Consider the following 25930-nt stretch of genomic DNA (forward strand, 5'->3'; position numbering starts at 1 on the left):
AAAAAAAAATTAAAATGAAACTTGTCAGCGACAGAGCTCTACTAATGACACTTTTCAATGTAAAAAAAAATTAAAACAAAATAAAAAAATTAGAATAAAATTAAAAACACACTATGAAAAAATTTTAAAAATTAAAAAAAAAAAATTTTAGTAAAAAAAGATTTAAAATGGAACTTGTCAGCCACGGAGCTCTTCTGATCACATTTTTCAGTATAAAAAAAATATTAAGAAAAACGAAGAAGAGAAAAATTAGAGATATATTAAGAAAAAAAAGGTTTTTTTTAGTTTAAAATAAAACAAAAAAATACGATAAGATACAAAGGAATATTAAGAAAAAAAGTTTTGAATGGCATTTGTGAACGACGGAGATCTGATAATGACACTTTTTAATGTAAAAAAAAAATATAAAAAAAAATTAAAAAAAATAAAAAAATAAAATAAAAATAAATTTAAAAAAAACTAAAAAAAATGTTAAAAAAATTAAAGAAGACTGAAAAAACTAGAGTAAAAGTAAAAACACCCTAAGAAAAAAAAATTTAAAATTAAAAAAAGTTTAAAATGTACGGAGCATTATTAATGACATTTTTCAATGTAAAGAACAAATTAAAACAAAAAACTAAAAAAAAGTTAGAGTAAAATTAAATACATACTAAGAAAAACAATTTAAAAATAAAAAAGAAAATTTTTAAATTAAAAAAAATTTAAAATGGCACTTGTCAGCGACGAAGCTCTTCTAATGCCATTTTTTCAATATAAAAAAATATTAAGAAAAACGAAATAGAGAAAAATTAAAGAAATATTAAGAAAAAAATTTAAAAAATATGTATTAAGAAAAAAAAAAGTTTAAAATGGCACATGACATTTTACAATGTAACAAAATTAAAAAAAATATATATATAAAAAATATTTAGAAAAAAGAAATAGAGAAAAATTAAAAAAGAAAGAAATAATACGAAAAAAAAACAAAAAAAAAATACTAAAAAAGTTTTAACAAAAACAAAAAAAAAAATTGAGAAAAACAAAACAAAAAAAAAATAAGATAAGATAAAACTGAATATTAAGAAAAACAGTTTTGAGTGGCATTTGTGAGCGACGGAGCTCTGCTAATGACATTTTACAATGTAAAAAATTTTAAAAAAGATATAATAAATTCAGAAAAAAAAAAATCTAAATGGCACTTGTCGGCCACTGAGATCTTCTAATGACATTTTTTAATAAAAAAAATTAAAACAAAAAAAATAGAGAAATAAAAAAATATTAAGAAGAAAAATCAAAAAATATTTAAGAAATAATAAGTAAAATAGTTTAAAATGGAACTTTGAGCGTCGCAGGTCTTCTGTGGCATTTTTCAATGTAAAAAAATTTAAAGCAAAAAACGAAAAAATAAACAAAAATTTTATTTAATTAAAAAAAATTTAAAATGGCACATGACAGCAACGTATTTCTTCTATTGACATTTTGCAATTAAAAATAAAATAGATAATAAAACAGAAAATAGAGAAAAATTAAAAAAAAAATTATAAGAAAAAAAAAATCAAAAAAATTTTAAAGAAATAATAAGAAAAAAGTTTAAAATGGCACTTGTGAGTGACAGGGCTCATTACATGTTTCAATGTAAAAAAAACTAAAACAAAAAACCGAAAAAAATGAAGTAAAAATATATAAAAAATTAAGAAAAAAATATAAAAAAATTGAGAATTTTTTTTTTTAAATTAAAAAAAATATAAAAAAATTGAGAAATTTTTTTTTTTAGATTAAAAAAAAATATAAAAAAATTGAGAAATTTTTTTTTTTTTAATTAAAAAAAAAAATATAAAAAAATTGAGAAACATTTTTTTTTTTAAATTAAAAAAATATAAAAAAAGAAAATTAAATGGCACTGGTGAGCCACGCAGGTTTTATGTGGCATTTTTCAATGTAGACATTTTTTTGTTTGTTCTTGCTTTTAAATTATTATGAAATTAAAAATTTTCCTTTACAATATTTTTTCCAACCCACTCATTTCGCAGGAAGTTCTAACAACTTATTAAATAAACGAATACTTTTGATAAATTTAAAAATTATTTTTAGTACCCCTCATAAGCGGACAAACGGCTTAAGGGGTTATACGCAGTTATGACTTTCAAAAAAATCGATTTTTTTTATTGCATTTTTGTAACGTACATATATTCAAAAGTATACGCACGAAATTTGAAGTAGATCTAAGCAATACTTTCGGAGTTATACCTAAATATGTAGAGATGCCTCGGCACGTTTTAAGGTAGGTATTGAAACTTTAAACGTGTTTTTTTCAAAACGGCATTTTTCAAGTCGGTGTACACGATATCTCGAAAACGGCTTGTTTGATCGGTCAACCGTTCTAACTCAATCTTTAAAGATACATTTTCTAGTAATTAATCGTTCCTTTTGTAAATCTGATACTTATTTTCCATTTTATAATCAATTTACGGCCAAATTTTAACGTAAAAATCGAAATCATTTCTTTTAAAAGCTGCCATTTTGTGAAAATTCACTATTTTGATTAGCCGAACGATTAATTACTAGATAATCTAATATATTAACAAAATTTGTTTGGTTTTTTGATTTCAGATAATCCAATCCTGAGTTACGATGTACACCGTAAATCGTCTTTTTTTAAAGGAGGTTCCAGAAATCGCCTGCAGCGCGCTCTATAATCAACATTTTCATAAATAAAAAATTTTGTTACGTTCTTGAAGGATGCTATTATAACCGCCAAAAATTTTCAAATTAAAATATTCTGAAGTTTCTTCAGGATAAATCCTTGACAACCCGTCTTTTATTTGCTTCATAACTGCGTATAACCCCTTAACCGAACAAAGACACTGTAACGATGAGTATTAGGAGAAACTTCACTGTCTATTTCTTTAAAAATTAAGCATAAAAAAAAACAAAAAAAAAAAAAGAATTTTTTAATCTACTTCTACGGTTACCGATTTATAAAACAAAAGTGGCATGAACTCTGACTTACATTCCCTATGATCAGGAAGTACCGGGAATTTACTCGCAAGCTACGAACATCAAACTTCAAATTTAGCTTTAGTCGTATTATATTCTCATTTTGAAAGCTCGACTATCAGCAACAACATAAATTAAAAGAGCAACATTTTCTGTCAACTCCAGTTTGCAGGAAAATTTTTTTATATTTTTTGTGCCATAAAAAAGTTGGTGCCGCTTAATTAATCACCCTGTCGGGAGATTTATAATTTTGGCAAATCACGTCACACGTCAGCCATATTTGTAAACTAGATAGCTGCAGTATACAAAAACAGAAATGAAGCGCGTAAAGATTAATAAAGAATTCTATCACTGAAAATGATTGTTTCTAATTTAATTTTAGGAGAAAACTTATTCAAAAACAAAATTGGATGATTAATTTTGCGCCATCTTGTAGAATAAAAATATTTGTGAGTACTCCACTCCACATATACATAGATAGTATATCCCACGTATCAAATAATACGAGGGTTGCTATTCATATTACTGGTTTTGGGCACTTCTGGTGCTATCAGGGGCCACCTGATATTTCCATTGGAAAGTTTCATATATTTTATCACATCACATTTCGATGTGTGAGCCATATTAGAGCTGCTTACAGTGGTTTTAAAATTTCATCTCGGCGAAAAAATTGGAATCGAAATTGAAAAACTGAAATTTTCATGCGACTGTTTTTCACAATTTTCCATGTGGATTACCAAGGCAAGAACGCATCGATGAACCAAAAATTATTATGCAGCGGGAAAGTACCATCCTTTCGCACCGTAAAAAACTGATACAATCAACTTTCTTGCCATCGCTGGTCGCTCATCGACGAGTTCCGGGAAGGAGCCATGCTGTGCGCGAAATGATAGAGCAAAATTGTCATGTCACATAACGTGCGACTGAGATATTCTTGCACATTAGTTTTATTTATCTTATTTAAGCAAAACATACAACCATTGGGGAGTTTTGCAATGATTGATCTTAAGAATACTGATTGATCTTACATATTTCCTAGATCCTAGAAAAAAAAAAAACAGAAAAAGATTCATACGTGAAACATAAATAAAATTTTAAGATTTTGTATGATCACTTTGTGGTAACACTTTTAAGCCGATTCCGAACGGCAGATATTTTTTATGAGGAACTTTTTCATGGCAGAAATACAGTCGGAGGTTTGCCATTGCCTGCCGAGGGGCGTCCGCTATTAGAAAGAAAAACGTTTTGGTGTTTCACGGAGATTCGAACCTATTTTCTCTCCCATTCGGCTGCGGTGGCCGCACATTTATTAATATTTTTTTAGTTATTACATAAATAATAAATAGAAAAATAAATAATAAATAGCAAAATAAAAGAAAATGGAAAATAGAAAAATAAAAGAAAATATAAAAAATAGAAAAACAAAAAAATGTATTCAGAAAAAAATTTGTCGGAAATTTCCCCCTCACAATTACATTACATTACAGGCCTCCTGTACTCGTATTCGTGTCTATAAACAAGTATATTTAATTTGCCCTTACACAAATATTTTGCATAATTACGCATTAAACAAAAAAAAAAAAAATAGAAAAAAAGGCAACACGCTAACGGCAAACGCCCTCTCTCCACAGCGACAACCTTCATAGCCCAAGGAAGGTCAACGTAAACTTTAAGTTATAATAAACACATAGCTAAATATTTGCACAAAGTTAAATCAATTGAAAAGTGGGGAAGTGAAGCACTAAAACATAAAAAGTAAACAAAAGCAAAGAAATACAAAAACCGAAAAAAACAAACTCAAACTCAAGTGTGTCCGCAGTAAACGAGTTCATGGCGGTTTGTGAATATTTATGCTCGTGTTTGCTAATTTTTTTTTCTGTAGGAATTTTCTAAGCGTTTTTTAATTCACTTACTGCACCAGTCCGAAAGAAAAGAAAAAAAAAACAAAAAAACATAAATTCAAAGTAGATGAATTTGCGTGATTTTTGCTTTTTTTGAAGTTTTTCATTAGTTTTTTACTAACCTTCCCAAGCAGTGTGTCAGCCAATAGGCGTAGTAATCCAGTTGTGTGATGGTTTCTTGCACCGTCGTTTCGTCGCTGTTGTAAGCCAGTGTGTAGGTTTTTAATTTGACTGGTTCTCAAGTGTAAATAAATCCAATGCAATCCAATTAAAAATAATCCAATGTGATGGAGTGTCGGTAAGCCAATTCAAAAAATATGAGGAATTCTTGAAGCTGAGTTAAGATTTTTGATATGTTGTCTGATATGAATTTCCGATTATATAATAATATATTTTTAAAATATTTTTGTTTTTTTAATAATTTGAAAACTTTGTTTAGAATTTTGTTTGTGTATGCATATTTTTGTGTGTTTTGTGTTATATAGTAGTTGGTTTCTTTTTGATTATTCTTTTGTGAGCACACCTCTACACTGTTACTGTAACCTCACAGTAAGTTTGCTTTGCTCAGGCCAATACATTTTCACGATTTAATGTTTTTGCTTTTTCCCCTTTTTGTTGTTCATTTGTAACGCATTTTTGGTTGATTTGGGGGAGTTTTGAAGTTTTAATTTACTTTTTTTTTGGCGTTTTGTTCACTTTTATGCACGCATTTATTTTTGTTTTAAATTAATATAATTAGTAAACTTTAAGGCACTATTATTTGCTAGAATTGTAGAGGGAGAATTATAAATTTTTTTTACACATTTCATTTGAAAAAAATACAAAACAAAAAAATTAAAAAAAAAAATTTGGCAGGTTCTTTCTACAATCGCTTGCATTTACAGTGATTTCCGAAGATTGCGAAAATTTGAAAAAAAAACTAATTTAATTAAAAAAATTTTCACACAGCTCTTGCAAGATTTCTTAAATTATATTAATTTATTTTTGTATTGCACGTATTTTATTGATTTTCGTTTAGAGGATGAATTGGTTGATTAATTCACATTATTCAGGGTGAGCCAAGCACAAGTGTCTGACTGACATTGCAATAAAGGGAATAAAATGTATATGCAAAGGGTGGGCCAAACACAAGTATCTTTCCGAAATCGCAATTAAGAGAACAACCTATAAACACAGGGTGGACCAAACACAAGTAACTTTCTGAAATCGCAATAAAGAGATTAACACCTTTAAGACCCTCCCCCCTGGGGCAATCACAAGTATCTTTCTGAAATTGCAATAAAGTGTATAAAATTTATGTGCACAGGGTGGGCCAACCACAAGTATCTTTCTGAAATCGCAATAAAGAAAACAAAATTTATAAGCACAGGGAGGGTCAAACACAGGTAACTTTTCAAATTGCAATAAATTTAACAAAATTTATGCGCACAGGGTGGGCCAACCACAAGTATCTTTCTGAAATCGCAATAAAGAAAACAAAATTTATAAGCACAGGGAGGGCCAAACACAAGTATCTTTTCAAATCGCAATAAAGTGAACAAAATTTATGTGCACAGGGTGGACCAAACACAAGTATCTTTCCGAAATTGCAATAAAGTGAACAAAATGGATGTGCGCAGGGTGGTAGAGAGTTTTGAAATTGAAAAAACTCGTAACTTATACAGGATGGTCCAAAAACATGAATAGTTTTAAGAATGAAAATTAAAAAAAAATGTGTTAGACCGAATTATCTAAATCTGTGTATAATTTTAAAATTAAAATAAAACAAAGCAAAAAAAAATTATACAGGGTGGTTCAATCACATGTAAATTTCAAAAAATGAGCGAATCTTTCTTTTATTATATTAAGTGAATTAAGAAGAAGAATCATTGCAACTTTAATTATGTCGCTAGTTGCTCTACTTATATCTCACGAGTGGCTCAATACTCGACTTTTCTATTTGTGTTCTTAAAAATGACAGTATTGTGAATATTAATGACACTCGCCTGGGAGTAATTCAACTTATAAGGCATTTATCTTGATCTTTGGGGACGTTTTCTACGACTCACGGATGCGATTTAAACTGATGCCCCATTTTCCATTAAAATTTACGCGCTACTATACGAATTAGGTTTCTGATTGGGTTAAGGCCGGGTGACTGAGGCTTTCGATTGGGTTAAGGTTGGGAGAACAAGCAGGCCATCCGAGTTCGCCTGAAGTTTATACTACAACAAGACCCAGGTAACTTAAAGTTTCAAAGTTTGTACAAATTAAAAAAAAAAATCAATAAATTTCCACAAAAAGCAATAAAAAAAAGAAAAATTTTCACAAAAATAAAAAAAAAATAATAAGAGACAAATTTTGAGTACGCAGTTTTATTGCCCATTAAATTTTGCTATAATAAAAAAACAAAAAAAATTAAAATTTATAGAAAAATTTTGGGTACGCAGTTTTATTGCCCATTAAATTTAGGTTTAATAAAAAAAAATCTAATTTTTTCATCAGAACTTCTAGACGCAGTTTTATTGTCCATTAAATTTTTGGAAACAATAAAGTCCGAGTTTGAAGTGTCTCTACAAAAACAACAAAAACCAATCAACATCAAGTTTTAAACTTTAAAACAAGTTTTTTAAAAAACAAAACTCAACAAATTTTTATCAAAAAACATCAACTACTTTTTATCAAAAACAAAAAAAAAAGTTCAACAAATTTTTATCACAAAAAAAAATTTGTATCAATTTTCATGGAAAAACCAAAAAAATATATACATTTATATATTCATGTTTTCTTATGAGAATTCTAGACAAATTTTGGATATGCAGTTTTGTTGCCCATTGAATTTTGCTACAAGTGCAAGTTTGAAGAAGTTCAAAGATCACATTGATTTCCAAAAATATCTTTTTTTTTGCGAGTGGTCCTGTGCATTTTTTTTCACACAAAACAATTTCTAGCATTCAAAAAAAAAAAAAGCCCGCCTAACTCCAGCCTTACTAAGAACCAGACCATACCTGAGCTTTCTCCATAATTCAAGGTGCCTTTACGCTTTACGGTTACCTCAAACTTAATTTTTGTATGAGTGATTTATTTATATCAAATATAAATAAAAATAAAGCAGCGCAGAATATGCAAATAAATGGCGTTCCCGTTTATTGTTGCGCTGATATTACAGGCTAAATATCCTGATAATGCAGTAGACGAATCGAAAGGCTACCTTTGAATTTCGCTCATAATTGTTCGGTCCCTAGGTATGTCGTGAAGTTTTTCATGGCCTTTGTTATTCCAAAACGATTGCACTTATCGTTAAATAGAACACAAATGAAAAACTTCACATGTAAGAGCGATGCTGTGCTCTCTCATTCAAGACGACTTTAACGTGCCCCATCATAGAGCCGGGAGGTATGGCAATAGAGTGAAGAATTTTTTAACTGAATTTCGGGATATTTATATTGAGAAAGAAAAAGTTTTTTTCTAATAGCGGTCGCCCCCACGGCAAACCTCCGAGTGCATTTCTGCCATGAAAAAGCGCCTAATAAAAAACCATTTGTCATGTTCGGAGTCGCTTAAAACCTGTAGGTCCCTCCATTTGTGGAACAATAACAAGACGCACACCACCCACATATACAATAGGAGGAGGAGCTCGGCCAAACACCTAACAGAAGTGCATGCGCCCATCATTTACTTATATTGAGCTCTTGCGTGTGCTTGATTTTTGTGTGTCCTTTTGTTTGGCAAAAGAAAATCCTGAGCCGTGGCATTTCTACCTAGTATCTGCACTACGCTTTGAAGGGCCTCTCAATGGGTCTCGAGTTAATTTTTTTTAATGCCTGGTCACCCTGATATATGTTCATACATAATTGTAATTTTTTTAATTATTTTTACTAAATTATTTTCATCATATTGCTATTGTAATTTTTTATAATATTTTATTATTTATTTAATTGTAATTTTTTTCATAATTTTTAGTAAATTATTTTCTTCATATTGTTATATTTTCGGGTTTGGTTAAAGCTTAAAGCTGTATTTCCTTTGAATTTTTTAAAGATTTTCCACACAAGTCAACTGTTTTTTACACTTTAACTGTTTCATATAAATTTTTTTATAAATAGAATTTATATCGAATATAATAAAAACCATTGGCAGATTTTTTTATTGTTTTTGTTTTTTTGTATTTACGTAAGTTTTTAAATTTTGTTCCAACTTAGTTTTGCGCAAACGAAAATCATTTGCTAAATACATTTACTATATTTTTTTGCAATTATACAAGCTTTTTCGCACTTTTTTTGCAATTTTACAAGTTTTTAAATTTTGTTAAAAATTTTTGTTTGTGGCAACAAAAATCTACACAATTTTTTTTAATACTATTTTTTATTTTATTTCTGTTATTTTTTTTGCATTTATTTCGCTTTTAAATTTCTGCCTAAACTTATTTATTCTTTGTTTGCATTCGTTCCACGTTTTGGAAAACTTAAAAACCTTTGTGCACAAATTGATTTGTTGCTGAATATTTGTTTGCATATGTAAATGTGTGCGTATGCATGCACATTTGCTAGAATTTTGCTTAAATTTTTTGCATGCAATTTGCCTTTTCAAAGTAAATCTATTTTTTAAATTAAAATTTATTTTTTTTTTTTTCGTTGATTATCAAATTTCTGTTATTTCACGTTTTTGATCACTTGCTTGAATTTTTGTAAAACTTTTGTAACAAATTTACACTAACGATTTCGCATTGTAATCCACATAAATCTATTCCATTTTTCACTTTTAATTGCCCGCCGTAAGCACGTCGAGTTTGTATGTGTGTGTGTGTGTTTGAATATTTTCCTAACTTTTCCGCAGCGAATTCACAAACCTAAAAACACATGTAAATATGTAAAAAATGCGAATTTTCATCGAAAGCCATCAATGTGCATCCGCATCCGTATCCGTTCGTTGGCGATTGCGTTCGTTGCCTTTGCCTTTGCCGTCGTATTAGCCGCGCGCGCTACAACACATAAATGTAACTAACGTTTGCGAATGATTCGGTCTCAATGTCTCGATTTCGGTTTGTGGGTTAAGAGACCGCGCGACTGCTACTACATGCCTGCATACGAACATACACACACACACACACAAACATATGCGGACACATGCATGCCAACCAACTACACGCATACATACATACATACAAAGTAGCGCCTTAAGGTGCCAGCAACTAGCTAGGGTACAACATTGAACTAACTCATACTACAGCAATCGAATACAACAACAAAAACATAGGCGAATAGTAATGCTAACGTAACATAACGCAACGTAATAGCAACAACAACAACACGCGCACCATTGGAGGGGCGCAATTAATATCCCCGACACACATACACTCACGCGCGCAAAAGAACAAGTATTTGGCACCCTTACATATTGAACACACACACACACATATCCACACCGAGAAGAAGGCGAAGCAGACAAAAAAAAATGGCCAAAGACGCGCGCTCACACATACCCTTGCACCAACGCAACGGATTGAAAATGAATTTGAATTCGCATTGATGAACGCAACGCAGCGCTTCAGCAGTTTTGGAGTAGCGCGTGAGCTCGCACAGACACTATTATCCCAGCAGGCTGGTGTATACCCACACACACACACACACACACGCGCGCACATATAGACGAGCGCTGATCAGCGCCTTGCAGTGATCTTGTCACACTTGTATTCACCGATCCACTCACTTGCTTGCTTTGGTCTTGTTGTTGTTGCTGTTGTAGGTTTTGTTTTTTTTGCACAAAATATATATTGCAATAATGCGAAGCTTTTTAGCAAAGCAAAACTTGTGATAAATATACAAATATTTTGTATTTAAAATAAATTAAAGTTTATACTGCATTATTATTGTTTTACGTTTTTTTTTTTGTTTTTGCTTTTGTTGCTTGCATATGAAATAGAAGACGATTGATAATCGCAATGTTGATCTGCGATGACGACAATGAAATGATCACGACGACGACGACGACGACAACACAGCACGGCACAACCTACCAACCGACTAAAGTCGCAACCGCGAACTGAATTGCCAAAAACCTTGATACCGATCGCAGAAAACATCCACACACACACACCCATGCATATATGCCCCTACACGCACACACTATAGCACACATAAACAGCACAGCGGCGAACCAAATCCAAAACCCAAAATACCGACTAACATGAAATGAGCAAAAATAGTAATAAAAAGTAGAAAAAAGCAAACAAAGAACCAAAAAGCTCATAAAAAATTGCGAGCGACGCAGTGGGCGCTGTGGAGGAGCAGCGTAGGTACTTACCTACCTACCTACCTACCAGCAAACTATACGCAGAGTCATACACAGGTTTGTATGTTTGTATGTATGTACACACGGAGCTTACACGCTACATAAATACATGCATACATACATAGAGCATCGGCTGATGGTAACAATGTGTGGGCCACATGCGAAAATGAAATTCTGCAAACAACGATCGATAGCGTGGCGACGACGCATCGGAAGGCGTTGACAATGGCGCTGGCGACGACGACGACGACGTCGTAATACTTAGATAGTTAGGGCGACAGCGACCATATACAAGCACACGAACACATAGCGACAGCTAAGCTCTCGCGTTGTTTAGGTAGGTAGGCAGCCGTAAGCCCATCTGCGGCGATATGTAGTATAGGTACCTACGTTGTTGGGGCCTTTGCCAAAAAATTGGCAATGAGCTGACGTTTGCTTGTACTTGTGCATGCCTGAATCTACGTCAGCAGCTGCGCGTAATGTATTGACTGTTGGGCGCATTGTTACAGTGAAGATCAGTCGCTTAAGGGAATGGTCAAATCGTTTTTTTTTATATTATAAAATGACTGTTGAGAGTTTTCGGGTATATCATTTTTTGCTTTTCTTGAAGGTCCGCTGCCGAAATTGCCAAAAGTTGTGGTATTACCTGGGTTTCACGTGGTTTACTCAATTTTGCTTTCTAAAAAGCTGTCAAAACATTCCTCTACTGGATTTTTATTTAATTAAACACTATTTTTTTCGCTATTTTTCTTACAAGTTAAAGCAAACTCGGCGTTTTCATACTTATTTGCCTGTAAATTCTCACAGTGATCACTTTGCATAAAAAAATGGTGCACGATGAGAAGTTGACTGACCAAATAAATTTGAAAAATATATTGAGGTTCTACCATTTGTTACTTTATCAATCTCTATGAAGCTACTACAAAAATGCATTATCAGCATACATACATTGACGAACCTGTATTAAATAAATAAATAATTGGCGCGTACACTTCTCTTGGGTGTTTGCCCGAGATCTTCCTCATATTTGTGGCGTGCGTCCTGATGTTGTTCCACAAATGGAAGGAGCCGACTCCGAACGGCAAATAGTTTTTTTAAGAGGATCTTTTTCATGACAGAAATACACTCGGAGGTTTGCTATTCATTGTCTGTCGAGGGGCGATCGCTATTAGAAAAATCTTTTTCTATCATTTTGCTATTTTATGTAATCACGCACCAATCCACTCAGCTACGGCGGTCGCATGTATTCGGGATTACCCACAAGTAGATTGCAGACTAGAAGTAGATGTAGTTAGTGTGCTACTGCCCCACATCATCTCAGCTCATAAAGCTTACACATTCATACAATCGCTTGATTAGACTAGGGACCAGTTCTGCTCTATGTAAGGTTTTTGTTGACTAGCCAAGTTCACCCAACCTAACCCTATTTCCATGTAAACTCAGAATTTTTAACACGACCAAGAGGGGCAAGGATGATAGAGTACCGATTTTGGCCATCGTTGTCATGATCCATGTGACGTTGGCCAATCAGCTGATTCTTTCAAATTCGTTGATAGTCGGTTAATGGTCTGATCTTGACCACACATTCTCAATTCCTTTCAGAACACAAGAAGGGTCCATATGTTCCAGAGATAAATTCAGCGATGACCGATTAATAAATCATTATTATAAGCACGTTATAAAATCTTAATTTGGCTAGTCAAATATTTCGCATGACTTATCAAAAGAAAATTTCGAATTTTGATACCGAACACGAAAATTAGCTGATGGTGCATTTTATGGTGGCCTCGCTAAAGCTCTTTACGAAACTTGCTTGCTGTGTTTTTATATCCATAATTATTTACAACCGCTGCACTCGTAACATTATGGGGAAGCCAAGTCCGTACCGGTAAAGTAGAAAAGATTGTCGGCTGCCTGATTTGCTTTTTACAACAATCAGACAAACAATAGCTATCCTAATCTAACCCAAAATAATAGATTACAACAATGTAACATCAGTGAGAGTATTTCTGACTGTGACATAACAATTAATAGAAAAGAGAGAGAACGGAGAGATTTAACAAAAAAAATAAATAAAAAAACAAAAATTAAAATAAAATTAAAAAAAACATAAATAAAATAAATATAAATAAAAATAAATAATAAATAAATAACAAAATTAATGAAATTAAAATAATTAAAAAAAAAACAAAGTATTAAAAAAACAAAAATAAGAAACAAAAATATAAAAAATAAAAAAGTAAAACAAAATTTTAATTTAATATAAAAAGAATTAAATTAAATTATTAATAAATAAAATTTTAATTAAATATGAAATAAGAAAAAATAAAATTAAAATAAATGAAATAAGAAAAAGTAGTAAATAAAAAAAAAAATAAATAAATAAAATAAATAAAAAAATTAATAAACTTAAAATAATAAAAAAAAACAAAGTATTAAAAAAAATTATAAAAAATAAAATTATAAAACTTTAAAAAAAAATAATATACAATATAAAAAGATTTAAATTAAATTAATAAAAAATAAAATTTTAATTAAAAATGAAATAAGAAAAATGAAATAAAAATAAATGAAATAAGATGAAATAGTAAATATGAATAAAAAATAAATAAATAAAATAAATAAATAAGTAAAAAAATTAATAAAATTAAAATCATTTAAAAAAAAAACAAGTATTAAAAAAAAAATAATAAAAAATAAAATAAAATTAATTGAAAAATTAAATTAAATAAAAAAAACAAAGTACTAAAAAAAATAAAAATATAAAAAAAATTAAAATAAAACAAAAAAATTAAAATAAAATATAAACAGATTAAAATTAATAAAATAAAAAAATGAAATAAGAAAAAATAGTAAATATAAATAAAAAAAAAAAAAAAAAAAAAATTAAAAAATTAATAAAATGAAAATAATAAAAAAAACGAAGTATTAAAAAATAAACAAAAAAAAATTAAAATAAAATATAAAAAGATGTAAATTAAATTTAAAAAAAAAATAAAATTTGACTTAAAAATGAAATAAGTAAAAATAAATTAAATAGCAAAAAATAGTAAATATAAATAAAAATAAAAAAATAAATAAATAAAATAAATAAAAATAATTAATAAAATTAAAAAAAGTAAAAAAATTAAAAAAAAATTAAAATTAAATTAAAAAAAAAGTAAATAAAAAACAGAAAGATTTAATTCAAAATGAAATAAGAAAAATAAAAAAAGCAATAAATAAAAAAATTAAAATAATTAAAAAAAAATTAAAATAAAATATAAAAAGATTTAAATTGAATTAATAAGAAATAAAATTTTAATTAAAAATGAAAAAAGAAAAATAAAATAAAAATAAACAAAATTAACACAAATATTCAATTATTACGTCAATAAATCAACTGATTCTGTCAAATAATTACGAGCAAGCTATGAGCGGTTCACGAATTCTGCCACCCGCTGTATTCTCTTCACCGTGAATTAATCAAACTGTGTTCTTCAGTAATGATGAGTTCGTGAGGTTATATTTAAAAAGTGCATAACAGAAATGAGATTTGGTGGAATCTGGTTGCTGGCGCTGTTGCGAAATGATTAATCAATTCTAAATTTATGGACTAAAAACATAGATAACTGTGCCCCAAAAAAATATAGCAATACAGATGGCGCTAGTGCCGCTAATTGCGATTTCACGGTTAAATTTGCGCTCGCTCTCATAATAAGTATGTAAACAGTCCGCTAGGTAGCGCTAGTTTCGACATATGTACTACTTGAAAGAAATACTTGGTTATGTTTGGATCGTACTTCAGGTCTTATGAGAGAGACATAAGAGTGAATATATGAACTGTAAGATGGCAGAAGAATTGGCATGTAAGCTACTTATAAAAAGTTAACTCAGTGCGTATTTGAAATAAGAAGGGAATGGGAGTCGAACCTTTCGGTTCAATACCTTCTTTGATAGTCCCATTAAAAGCCTATTTAAAATGAACCCAATTGATCTTTTGCGAATTCAGTATACTAGTTCAAGTAAGCCCTTTTGTTATTGGGGATACCTTGTATCCTAGATTTTATCTTGTATTTTAGACTGCGCGCCCTTCAAATAGGTGTGACGTCACACTGTTGCAGTTACCTTGGAGAAATGTGAAAATAAGAACAAGTACGAAAGAATAAATTACACAAATAACACACGAATAACTCACACACACAGCGACTCCATCGAATACACAGAGAGCGGCATAGCGGCACGCGATGGACGCCACCTTTGTAACATATTCTGTACATAATGGCGACAAGCTTCTAACCTTACTAGATCTACATTATTTGCTGTAGTCTTTGGATGTCATGAGGCTTAAAACCATAGTGGAGTTATTCGGCTTGTTTTTTATAATTAAATGATATGCCAATTCATTTTATTTAATGATTTTTAACAAATATCGGATCTCATACCAATTGACGACAGTTCGTTGTTAATCATTTTGTCAATGTCAACGGTATTTCCATCACGCTTGCCTGAGTAATACGATTTTCAATTTTCTTTTCACGTTAAAAGTCAAAGTTAAAGATAAAGATTAAGGTATCAAATTTTGATTCTTGTTAATTTACCAATCACTCGATCTTCTGTAATTTAAAGTTGTGGTTCAACATACATATGTTCCAGAGCTAGAAGCTACCGCCAAAGAAATGTACTGCTAGAATGGCTTTGAGGTATTTTTGACATCATCATCATTATTGAAGTTTTTACCGCTCAAGGAGTTTTGTAAAGATCGAAACAAAAAGTAATCAGATGGTGCAAGGTAAGGACAATATGGTGGATGCGGCAAAACACCCCAACCAATCTCCAATAACTTTTGCCGAGTGGCCAAAGATGTGTGTGGTATGGCCACATTGTCAATACATATTCGATTTGTCAATTCGGGCCACTTTTCTTCAACTGTATTGTTAAATTTAGTTAGTTGTCGATACCCAAATCGTCTTTGATGAATATCAGCGTTTGATGTTGCCTGAGTTGGTCCACCTGGGCCGCTCCACGTTCTTTTATGCTTGATATTGTTGTAAACAACCCATTTTTCATCGCCAGTTATCAGTCGTTTTAAAAATGGATCATTTTCTTTACGTTTCTTTAGCAAATAATTGCGTTAACTGCGTTTCCTTCAGAGAAACCCATGAATCGAGTTTTTGAACGCAGCCAAGTTGTTTTAAGTGATTTTTAATACATGTATGTATGTGATACATCTTCTCTGCAGTCTCACGTGTTGTACTGTGGCGATCCGAATCGATTATTGCTTTGATTAGGGCGTCATCAACTGCAACTGGACGACCAGAGCGTTTTTCATCTTTGAGTGAAAAATCACCAGAACGAAATTTGGCAAACCAAAGGTCAATTTGAACACTGCCGTTCTTTTAATGCTTCGTCTCCATAAACAGCCCATAATTTTTATGAGCTCGCGATGCGGTTTTCCCTTTGCGGAAATAAAAAAGCAAAATATGACGAAAATGTTGTCCATTTTTCAACGAACGTCAAACGAAAACTACGCAACCGATCAAAAAACTATTTTTACTGATTGACAGCTGAATTGCCAACTATCAAATAACAAAATGTGTTTTACATTCGTACTACGTCTGCAAACCTAAAAATTCAACTGAAGCCATCTATGAGTGGAATCCGTTATTACTTAGTTGCCGACCCAATATTGATACTCCTTTTTTCGAATGCTTGACTGTTTAGCTGATGTCGCGATCGATCTTTGATGCTATATTTTAAATAATGTTTAGAATTATCTCAAGAATATTCATCTCTAAAACCCAACTACTTATCTTTATAATCTCAAAAGGTTTCTAATCTAAAATTGAACAAAAGTAGCTTCTAAATTTAATCCGCCTTCATATCGAACCAGAGATAAGTTGGATGAATTTGATCTTACATAAAATTGCGTATGTGTTCGCAGTCGACTAGTGGCTGCTTCTGAAACAATGTTGACTTGTTCGTTTGAAACAAGTTATGCATGTGCAGATGCAGGTATTTATGTATGGATGTGTATCGATACTTCAACTATTGATTAGCCCATCGCTTCGACGACCAATAACTGCGTACTTACATACATACACGTATGTAGATCACTGTTTCCCACTCACTTAGCTAATCGCACACTCTCAACCATTAGATCATTTTAGTGCAATAAGTTGACTGATGAGTTTCGAAATCAACACCAACACCACCACAGACAAGATACACTCCTTCCTCTCGCACAACCGCCGCACAAAACCATCAGCAACACTCGCATTGATCGCATTAGATGCGTGATGAAGATCGCTATACGCAGCTGTGCACTGCATACATACACACATAGGCACAGCTAACTGTGATGCCGGGATGTTTGTACATATGTATGTATGTATGTACGAACATTTCTATGTGTTTGCATCATAAGGAAGTCGGCCAGTGCAGCAGGGCAGTAAAATCAAACAGCTTTGGTGCTTTTCTTATTGTGCTTGCAAATTCGACAACGAATTGTTGAGTACCTACTAATAACACTCAAAACAACACAAAAAACACACAAACAAAAAATAAGAAAAAAAAAAAAACAAATCAGTAACAACAACAAACAAGCGCAATCAAGTGATCGTGTAAAACGGACAAATGAGCGAAATGGAACGAAAACGTCCAAACTGGGCGAAGCCCGAGACAATGGTGAATAGTACAGAAATGAAAACGAAAAAGTGCACAAAACATAACACGAGCACTACTGCGACTGTCGCTGCCGCTGCCGCTGACGCGCTGCAAAAGCACAACTAAAAGGCAAGCCCAGAAAGCGAAAAGATAATGAAACCAAAAAAAAGTAAAGTAAAAAATAAAAATCAAATTCAAATAAAAAAATGTTGCGAATTTTTGTTTTCGGCAAATGTTGCTGTTTGAAGGTCAACTTTACGACCCATAAGAGCGCAAGGCAATCGCATGTTGTTGTTGTTGTACTAAATATGTAGCAGTAGCTACACACACACACATACATATGCCTGTAAGTGTGTTCGCATGTACATAAATATACTCGTATGTTGTCGCCGCTACTGCGCTTGTGGTTGTTGTTGTTGTTTGTATTACTCTTATATTATTAAAACTTTGTTCCTTTATTTTCGCAGCGTTGCGGCTGTTCTTTTATATTTTTGGCATTTTTTCGTCGAATTTATTTGCATGCGATCGCTTACGATCCGCACTCGCCTGCCTGCCCCTGGTGTGTGAGTGTATGTGTGTGCGTGCGTGTAAATTGAGTTCTGTGCGCATTTGCGCGCGGGTATTTGTGTGTGTGCGTGTTTTCGCATACATCCCTACTACATTGTAAATGTTGGAATAATCTTCAAATTTTTATATTTAATTTTTTCAAATTTTTTTTTTTTTTTTTTTAACTATTTTTAGTGTGAACACTTACGAGTTCCTTCGCTTGGCTCTCTGGCTTTTTCTATTTTTTATTTATTTAAAAATAACTTAAGTAGAGAGCAAAAGAAGGGCAGCGTGTAGCGAAATTCGCCAATTTATAATTGAAGGAAATTAGTTGTGCGCTGCTGTTCTACTGACAGAATACTTTTGTAGACATACATATAAGTATGTTTGTATGTAATTTTTTACACTTCGCTGAACTTAATAGCTGTTGCCGTGCCATAGAGAATGAAAGTTGTGAAGCGGGTGTGGCCAAGGTTTCCGTCTATCGATTGTGCAACAAATTGTTACTTAACGTTGGTGGAATAATTTTTTCTAAAATATTATACAGATATGTTATATTTTTGTAGCTGGCACTGTTGTATGCACAAAACGTGTGATTACGAAGTAATGAGATTGATTTTGGAATTGAAAGCATAGCTTAGGCGTAACAGCCGCTTCCTTTGGTTCATAATTCGCACTATAGAATGGCAGATCAGCTGCTATGAAATGTCTTACATGTATGCATACCTTTATATATACATATATGCATATATAATTGGCGCGTACACCCGTTTTGAGTGTTTGGCCAAGCTACTCCTTCTATTTGTGGCGTGCTTCTTGATGTTGTTCCACAAATGTAGGGACCTACAGTTTAGAGCCGATTCCGAACGGAATATATTTTTAATAAGGAGCTTTTTCAAGGCAGAAATACTCTCGGAGTTTTGCCATTGCCTGCCGAGGGGCGATCGATATTAGAAAAAAACTTTTTCTGCATTTGGGTCCTTCACCGAGATTCGAACCTACGTTCTCTCTGAACTCCAAATGGTAGTCACGCACCAACCATTCGACTACGGCGGCCGCATACCTACTTTTGATTATTTTCGTTTACGTTTTCATGTGCATACCCTCCATGAGCAAATCTTTTCTGAATAGAAAATAATTTTATCTCCCCACCTTCTAGCCCTCTCTTAAGTTAGAGAGCAGCGAAAGTCTCTTAGTATATATGTATGCCCGTCTTCCCACTAGATCATATTTTTAATGGAACATAATCAAACGTCCTAAATTGGAAAAGGAGCTCTAGAAGGTGCCGCAGCAACGGTATGCCCAGTTTTTGGTTTGCCAGTCCTTTTTCCATCCCCGAGAGAACCAGTTTATTGAAATTTTTTCTCCACCCTTTGAATTGGCGAACCAAATAGATCACGAATTTTGTGACTAGTTCTTCTTAAATATGAATGTAAACTCCGCTTCTATCAGTTAATAATACTGCCGGTGCGCTCGTACGGCTACGATTGCTGTACAATGAAAAGCAAAGACGAAAGAAGCTTAAGAGTGTTCGAGCGAAAAGTGCTCCGAAGGGTGTTTGGCTCCATACGCTGCAATGATGAGTTGCTGAACCTATGCCGGGGCGAAGATGTCGTTAAACACATTACATCCAAAAGTCTTCGATGGTTAAGACTGGACAGACTGTGCGCATGGATAGCATCCCTCAAACATCATTTTTAACAACAAACTCTCTAACGACCCGGGACCTAGGACCTCCAGGGTTAACCTGACTTGACCAAGTCGTAGCCGATCTGGAAAACCTACGTGTTAGGAGCTGGAAGTCTATTGCCGTGAATCATGAATATTGGAAGTGCATTGTGGACGAAGCTAAATCGCACCCTGGGTTGTAATCGCTACTTGTTGATGATGATGCTGTTCTTAAAGATCGAAATAAGTTTCAATATTTCCAATGCGTTTTTCTTTTGCTTGAAATTGTACTTCTGTGAAATTGTATTCATGTGAAAATGTGCATCTGTCTACTTGAAAAAGACTTAAGATATTGGGTTGCGATACACTGAGTATGGATAAAATTTATATTCTTCCTCTTCCGGATAACTTAAGATTCATCAATGAGTCCAAGAGATTTTTCCAAGAGTGACCTCAAACTAATTTTGCCGTCTTACCACCCAAAGTTTATCAATCCTATCTCTTTTGTTTCTACTGAAATCTATCCGGGTGTAGTAAATTGGTCTTCTGGCTGAGTGTTTGGACTTGCCCAACCTCCCACAAATCTAATCTAATCTTATCTACTTGACAAATGTCAAATATGACATAAAAAACGGTAACGTCTAGAAATTATGCACTACTGACATCTAGGCGCCACTTTTAAAAGACCCTTTATATAGGGGTTTCCAATAACAGGTGTTATGGATTGCGCAATCGAGAAATGGTTAACGATTTTTTGCGTCCGGAATTGGATGGTATTGATCTGGACAACGTTTATTTTCAACAAAATGGCGCTACGTGCCTCGAAACCATTGATGTTTTACGGGAAAAGTTTCCGGACCGTGTTATCTCTCGAATAAATGATCACAATTGGCCAACGAGATCTAGTGATTTAACACCTTGTGACTTTTTTCTTTGGGGCCACGTGAAAGGGAAGGTCTACGTCAACAGCCCAGGGTCGAGTCAAGACCTCAAATATGGAATTCGTGAGGCTATCGAGGACATAGGGCAGTCACTTTGCAATTCGGTTATGGAAAATTTCATGAAAAGGTTATTGTCCTGTAAGCGTGGTCGTGGTGGTCATTCGCCTGATGTTATTTTCCACTATTAACGGCATACCTTCCTCTTTATAATGAAATAAACATCCCATCATTTATATTAAAAAATAGTATTTTTCTTTGAATATCAAAATAACACCTCTTATTGGGAAACCCCTTATATTCATATGTCGAAATTTTTGTACTGTCAGGCAATTCAAAATTTCGACCTTTTTAATACTAACATCTATGGATCACTATACAATTAAGAAAAAAACATAGTTTTGGCTTGAATTTTTACAATCAACATTCCGTTGATCCTCTGTTGGAGAAAAATTTTTGTTAAGAATTCATTTCTCGATTTTGTCATAGTGATAAATGACCTAAGCGTTTTGGCTCTGTCGCCGCGCTTTAACGTCAGAATAAACAACAATTTTTTCAGACTTTAGTTAGTATTAAATAAAGCCTCTAAAAACAATTCCTAGGCGTTTGCGGTTCAACAAAACACAACAAAAAAAGTCATCAAACCTACGCACGCGACCTCTGGTGTGGTGTCACCTCTTTATGCTCTACAGGCCTTAAGGCATAAAAACATTATACCATATTTGGAGTTGAAACAACATTTTTAGTAGAGTCCAAATTGTGTGTAGGGTTGCCAGATTTTTTTGGGGTTGCCAGAATTTTTTTTTTTAATAAATCAATTCATCATGAGTTTTCTATTCATCAAAATCAGTACTTTGTTTAGGGTTGCCAGATTTTTTTAAGAGTTGCCAGATTGTTTTTTTTTTGTAACAAATCAATTGATCGTGAGTTTTGTATTCACCAAAATCAGTACTTTTCAGGACATTTATAATTAAATTAATAAACGACAAAGTTATTCTTTTGAGTAGCAAAAATTAATTATTTAAATTCAAGGGTTTTAAAACTCAAAATTAATTAAGAGGTTGGGGCTAGTCAGAATTTTAAAAAAATTGGATTTTGTTTTTGCATTTTCTTATAGTGTAATATGAATCAATCTTATAGTGTAATTGAAATGAATCTGACAAATACTTTTCGATTTACTCAACAATTAACAAAGGGCGCATGGGCGCTCCGGAGCAGACAGTAAAACTTTAAATGCGTTTTTCTCAAAACTGTGTTTTTTGAACTGGTGATCACTGTAACTTAAAAACCGTTTGGTAAATTTCAATAAAATTTATACTGCTTTTGAAAAATATACAAAAACAAGTGCCTGATCGCAGGATTTTTTCTCAAAAATTTGGATTCTTTTAAACAATTGTCGGTATTGCCAATTTTGTAAAAAAAAAACCTTCGATCAGGCACAAGATTATCTATTAATAAAACTAATTTCTCTTGTCCGATTGATTTTAGATGAATCTCCAAGGACTTGTGTTGATCACTGCAAGGGACTTCTGGAGAAACGGGCTCTACACAAACTTTTAATATACAATTATTACTTTTTTGGTTGAAATTTTTCTAAAGTCAAGTCGAAACATGCTGTTTTAATGCTATGTTTTTATTTTGGTGAAATAAAGAAATTGGCTAGCAAAAACAAAAATTATTGAAAATCATCATTTTTATGGGCCTCTGACTACCCTTAACCCTTTAAATTTTTTTTTCATGTACATACATATTATTTTTAAGCAATTTTTTTCTTTGTCTTATCCAATATTTATCATATATTTGGGATGGCACTAATGCGATTTTTCCGTTTTCACCTTTTAGGAAGTCGTAAAATTATATTTCATTTATATATAAATCGCTTTCCACAGTTTTAGTAAGAAATCGATTTAATTCTTTGCCCCAGAAAATTAGCACCAAATTGCTTCAGTTGCTGCATTTGAGTGAGAAACATTGAAAAAATAAAACTTAAAAATTTTTCAAAATACGAACATGAACAACTATTTATAAATTTCACTCATTTTCCTTAAATATTTATAGAATTTTTTTCTACTGCGCAATTTTTTTTTTAATTCAGTAAAAATAACTAAATTTGTATGTTAACTCAGGAAATTAGCGCAATGTTTTATGGCATGAAAAAAAGAAAATAGTCCTACAATTCGAAAATCAGTACTGTCGTGATCAAAGCAGCACATCTGGCAACCCTTAATTTGAGTGATCGTTGCATTAAATTACCACTTTTACTTATATTTGCCTCTATGCAATTTACCGATGGATCGCTGGAAATATCACGCAAATATTTCCGTTGATAATCAGCTGATTTATATTAGAAAAAAAACTTTAGTAGAAAAATACATAAAATACAGCTTATTTCATATATATTTAGTATATATGTGAATATGTGTGCACCATAAATTCTTATAATCTTTTGCATGATCAGTGAGTATGTATGTGTGTGTGCGAAAAAGTTATCACAAGAGGAAGGCAATAAATGCAAATGCACGAATTTTTATTTGAATCTTACCAATACAAGGCAAAGAGAATAAGCCTTATTTGTTAGGGCATATTTCGGAATATTTAGCGATAAATGCATAGCAAAAAAAAGTGGCGTAATTTCTATTTTGAAAGCATAATTCCAAGATTTGAGTATAATTAGAGCAGCAGTTGAGCACCATAATGAGCACCACTTCTAGAAAATTTTTAGAAATTTCGATCAGACGGTGACCACTTGCCGAAACTTTCAAATTAATCCAAGCGATCCGTGTGGTTGATAATAAAATTTTACTTTGTTAGAAAACCAAATATATATTAAATGTATTAATTAGAGGCTATATGTCTTCCTAAGTAGCAAATTGAATTTTAGTAATCCAGCCGATAAGCTTTTTCTAACCCTAAAGTGTGCTTTAACTATTTGATTTTGAATAACTGCTGGATAAAGATAAATTTGATAGTCTCGAAACTACAGAAAAGGAATGAAAATGTACAATTTTGCGCAAATATTTTCAAAGCTTGTTAAATCGGTTAGCAAAACCAGCTGGCTTTTAAACCTAACCATTATTTATATAACAGAAATCAACTTACTTTTCAATTTATCGGGCAGAGAGCTTAGAAAGATTTTAAGATAGCAAAAAAGTGTTTATCGGCAAGAAAAAATGAGCTTTAATGATGAATCTATGGCTCGCGAAAGCAGGGCAGCTAAGCAGTAAGTGCGGAAATAATTCAACCTTATCCAGACGGCTGGCGCAAAAGCGGCTCGAAGTAATGCTAACTTTCACCCTATAAGCCCCTAACGTATAGTCCCCCGATAGGTTTTGTTAGCCTTAGGAGCTCGCTCGAGGGCCTCCGATCCATGGATAGTAGCTAGCGCGACTGTGCGATCTTTAAATAACACGATTTCCCGAGAGTTTTAAAATATTATAATAATTTGTTATGATAATCCTGTAGCCTCTGCACCTCTACGACTGCTTCAAAATGACAGGAAACCGGTGGTCAGTGGCTCTAAATGATGGCGCCCAAAACACACAAATTCACTTTTTTACCTCATTTTTCTAAAAGCTGCCATTACAAAATTATTAAACAGCGCAGCTAAGAGATTAAGTTGTGCACATTTACAAGAAAAATATTGAATTGGATCTCTATTGGCTCATTCTCGTATTGAGGAAAAAAAATGAATAAAGCCACATTCTATGGAAATAGACGGTGTTTAGCCTAGCCAAAAAAAAAAATTACTTCGATCACAAAAGGAAACAATTTCGATACGACGGCAGACTATGAATTGTTTTTAGAAATTAGTTTTGGATACAGTAGAAAATTTCCCATAAAGCGTAGGCCGGCAGATGGTGGAGCAGATGAAGATGTCAACTGCAGGCTAAAAAAAGCATGGGCGGTATTCGAGCGAATGCATACAGTATGAGGGAGTTCGCAAATCTTCAGGCGTACTAAACTACGAATATTCGGCTCATGCATGGCTGGTATCCAACACCAGGTGTGAGGCTATAATCCTTCAACAACAAATGCCTCATCTATAGAATATTCTCGCCAAACACCATCAGTAACGATGCACTGTGGCGATGGATAGATCACACATTGAGAAAACCATCAGGTAGCATTACGAGAATGGCAGTGGACTGGAACCCGCAAGGGAAAAGTGATCGCGGTCGACCAAAAAACACTTGGAGAAGGTCGATGCTGCGCGAACTAGCAGATGCCGACATCTCATGGGACTGTGCAAAAACAATAGCTCAGAACCGTGTACGATGGAAGAGTCTTGTGGAGGTCCTATGCTCCAGAGAGAAGTTAACGAGGGTAATAAAATCAAAGCCAATTTCTTGGGCGAACAAAATTCTTTTTTATTATATTACTTTATAAAAACGGGGGAAAATTATGCTTCCCTATCTTTGAGTAATAAATATGGTCTATGATTTTTAGCTTTTGAAATTCGATAGATCGAAAACGAAAATTGATATTAAAAAGTTTTGTCACGCAACTTTGTTGGCTTTTATATGTCGTTGTTTTGGCATAATAATAAAAAAAAGTATGCTCAATATTTGTTAGGCGTTTTCACTTTGTTTCGAAGAAGTTTGAGGTTTTTTTTTCATAAATCGCAGTCACGTTTTTATCCATATCTTGTTGCGATTGTGGCAATGTTTTTTTAAATATTTATTTTTATATATGCTTGGAAGATTTTTTAAATTTTTTTTCTTTTGTTTTTTGATGTTTTGTGTTTTGGTAAAAATATTTTTTTTAATTTTATTTTAAAATATTATTTTATTTTATATTAAAATCCATTTTAATATTTTTATAACTAATTTACTGAAAGAGCCTCATAATTCAAACAAAATTGTTGGTACGTACGTTGAATCTAGCTTTACCAACTTGCCTTAATCTGGGTCCCGGGACAGCGGAGCATTGAAGGAAACGAAAAAGCAGACGAAAGGAGAGGGATCTGCCATTAATAGCATTCATATA

At 32.4% G+C, this 25930-nt stretch overlaps 1 protein-coding gene across 9 annotated transcripts in view; it reads right to left on the reverse strand.

Annotated features, from left to right (window-relative positions):
- Positions 1-25930, reverse strand: part of LOC128855652 (sex determination protein fruitless) — a 155976-nt gene that overhangs the window by 127320 nt on the left and 2726 nt on the right. For 7 of the 9 annotated variants that reach the window (XM_054090731.1, XM_054090730.1, XM_054090728.1 and 4 more), the window contains exon 2: positions 5000-5640. The gene's annotated coding sequence lies outside the window, so the exon portion shown is untranslated. The other 2 variants (XM_054090726.1, XM_054090727.1) reach the window with 2 other exon arrangements.

This window comes from Anastrepha ludens, chromosome 2, assembly GCF_028408465.1.
Source record: "Anastrepha ludens isolate Willacy chromosome 2, idAnaLude1.1, whole genome shotgun sequence".
Taxonomy (NCBI): Eukaryota; Metazoa; Arthropoda; class Insecta; order Diptera; family Tephritidae; genus Anastrepha; species Anastrepha ludens.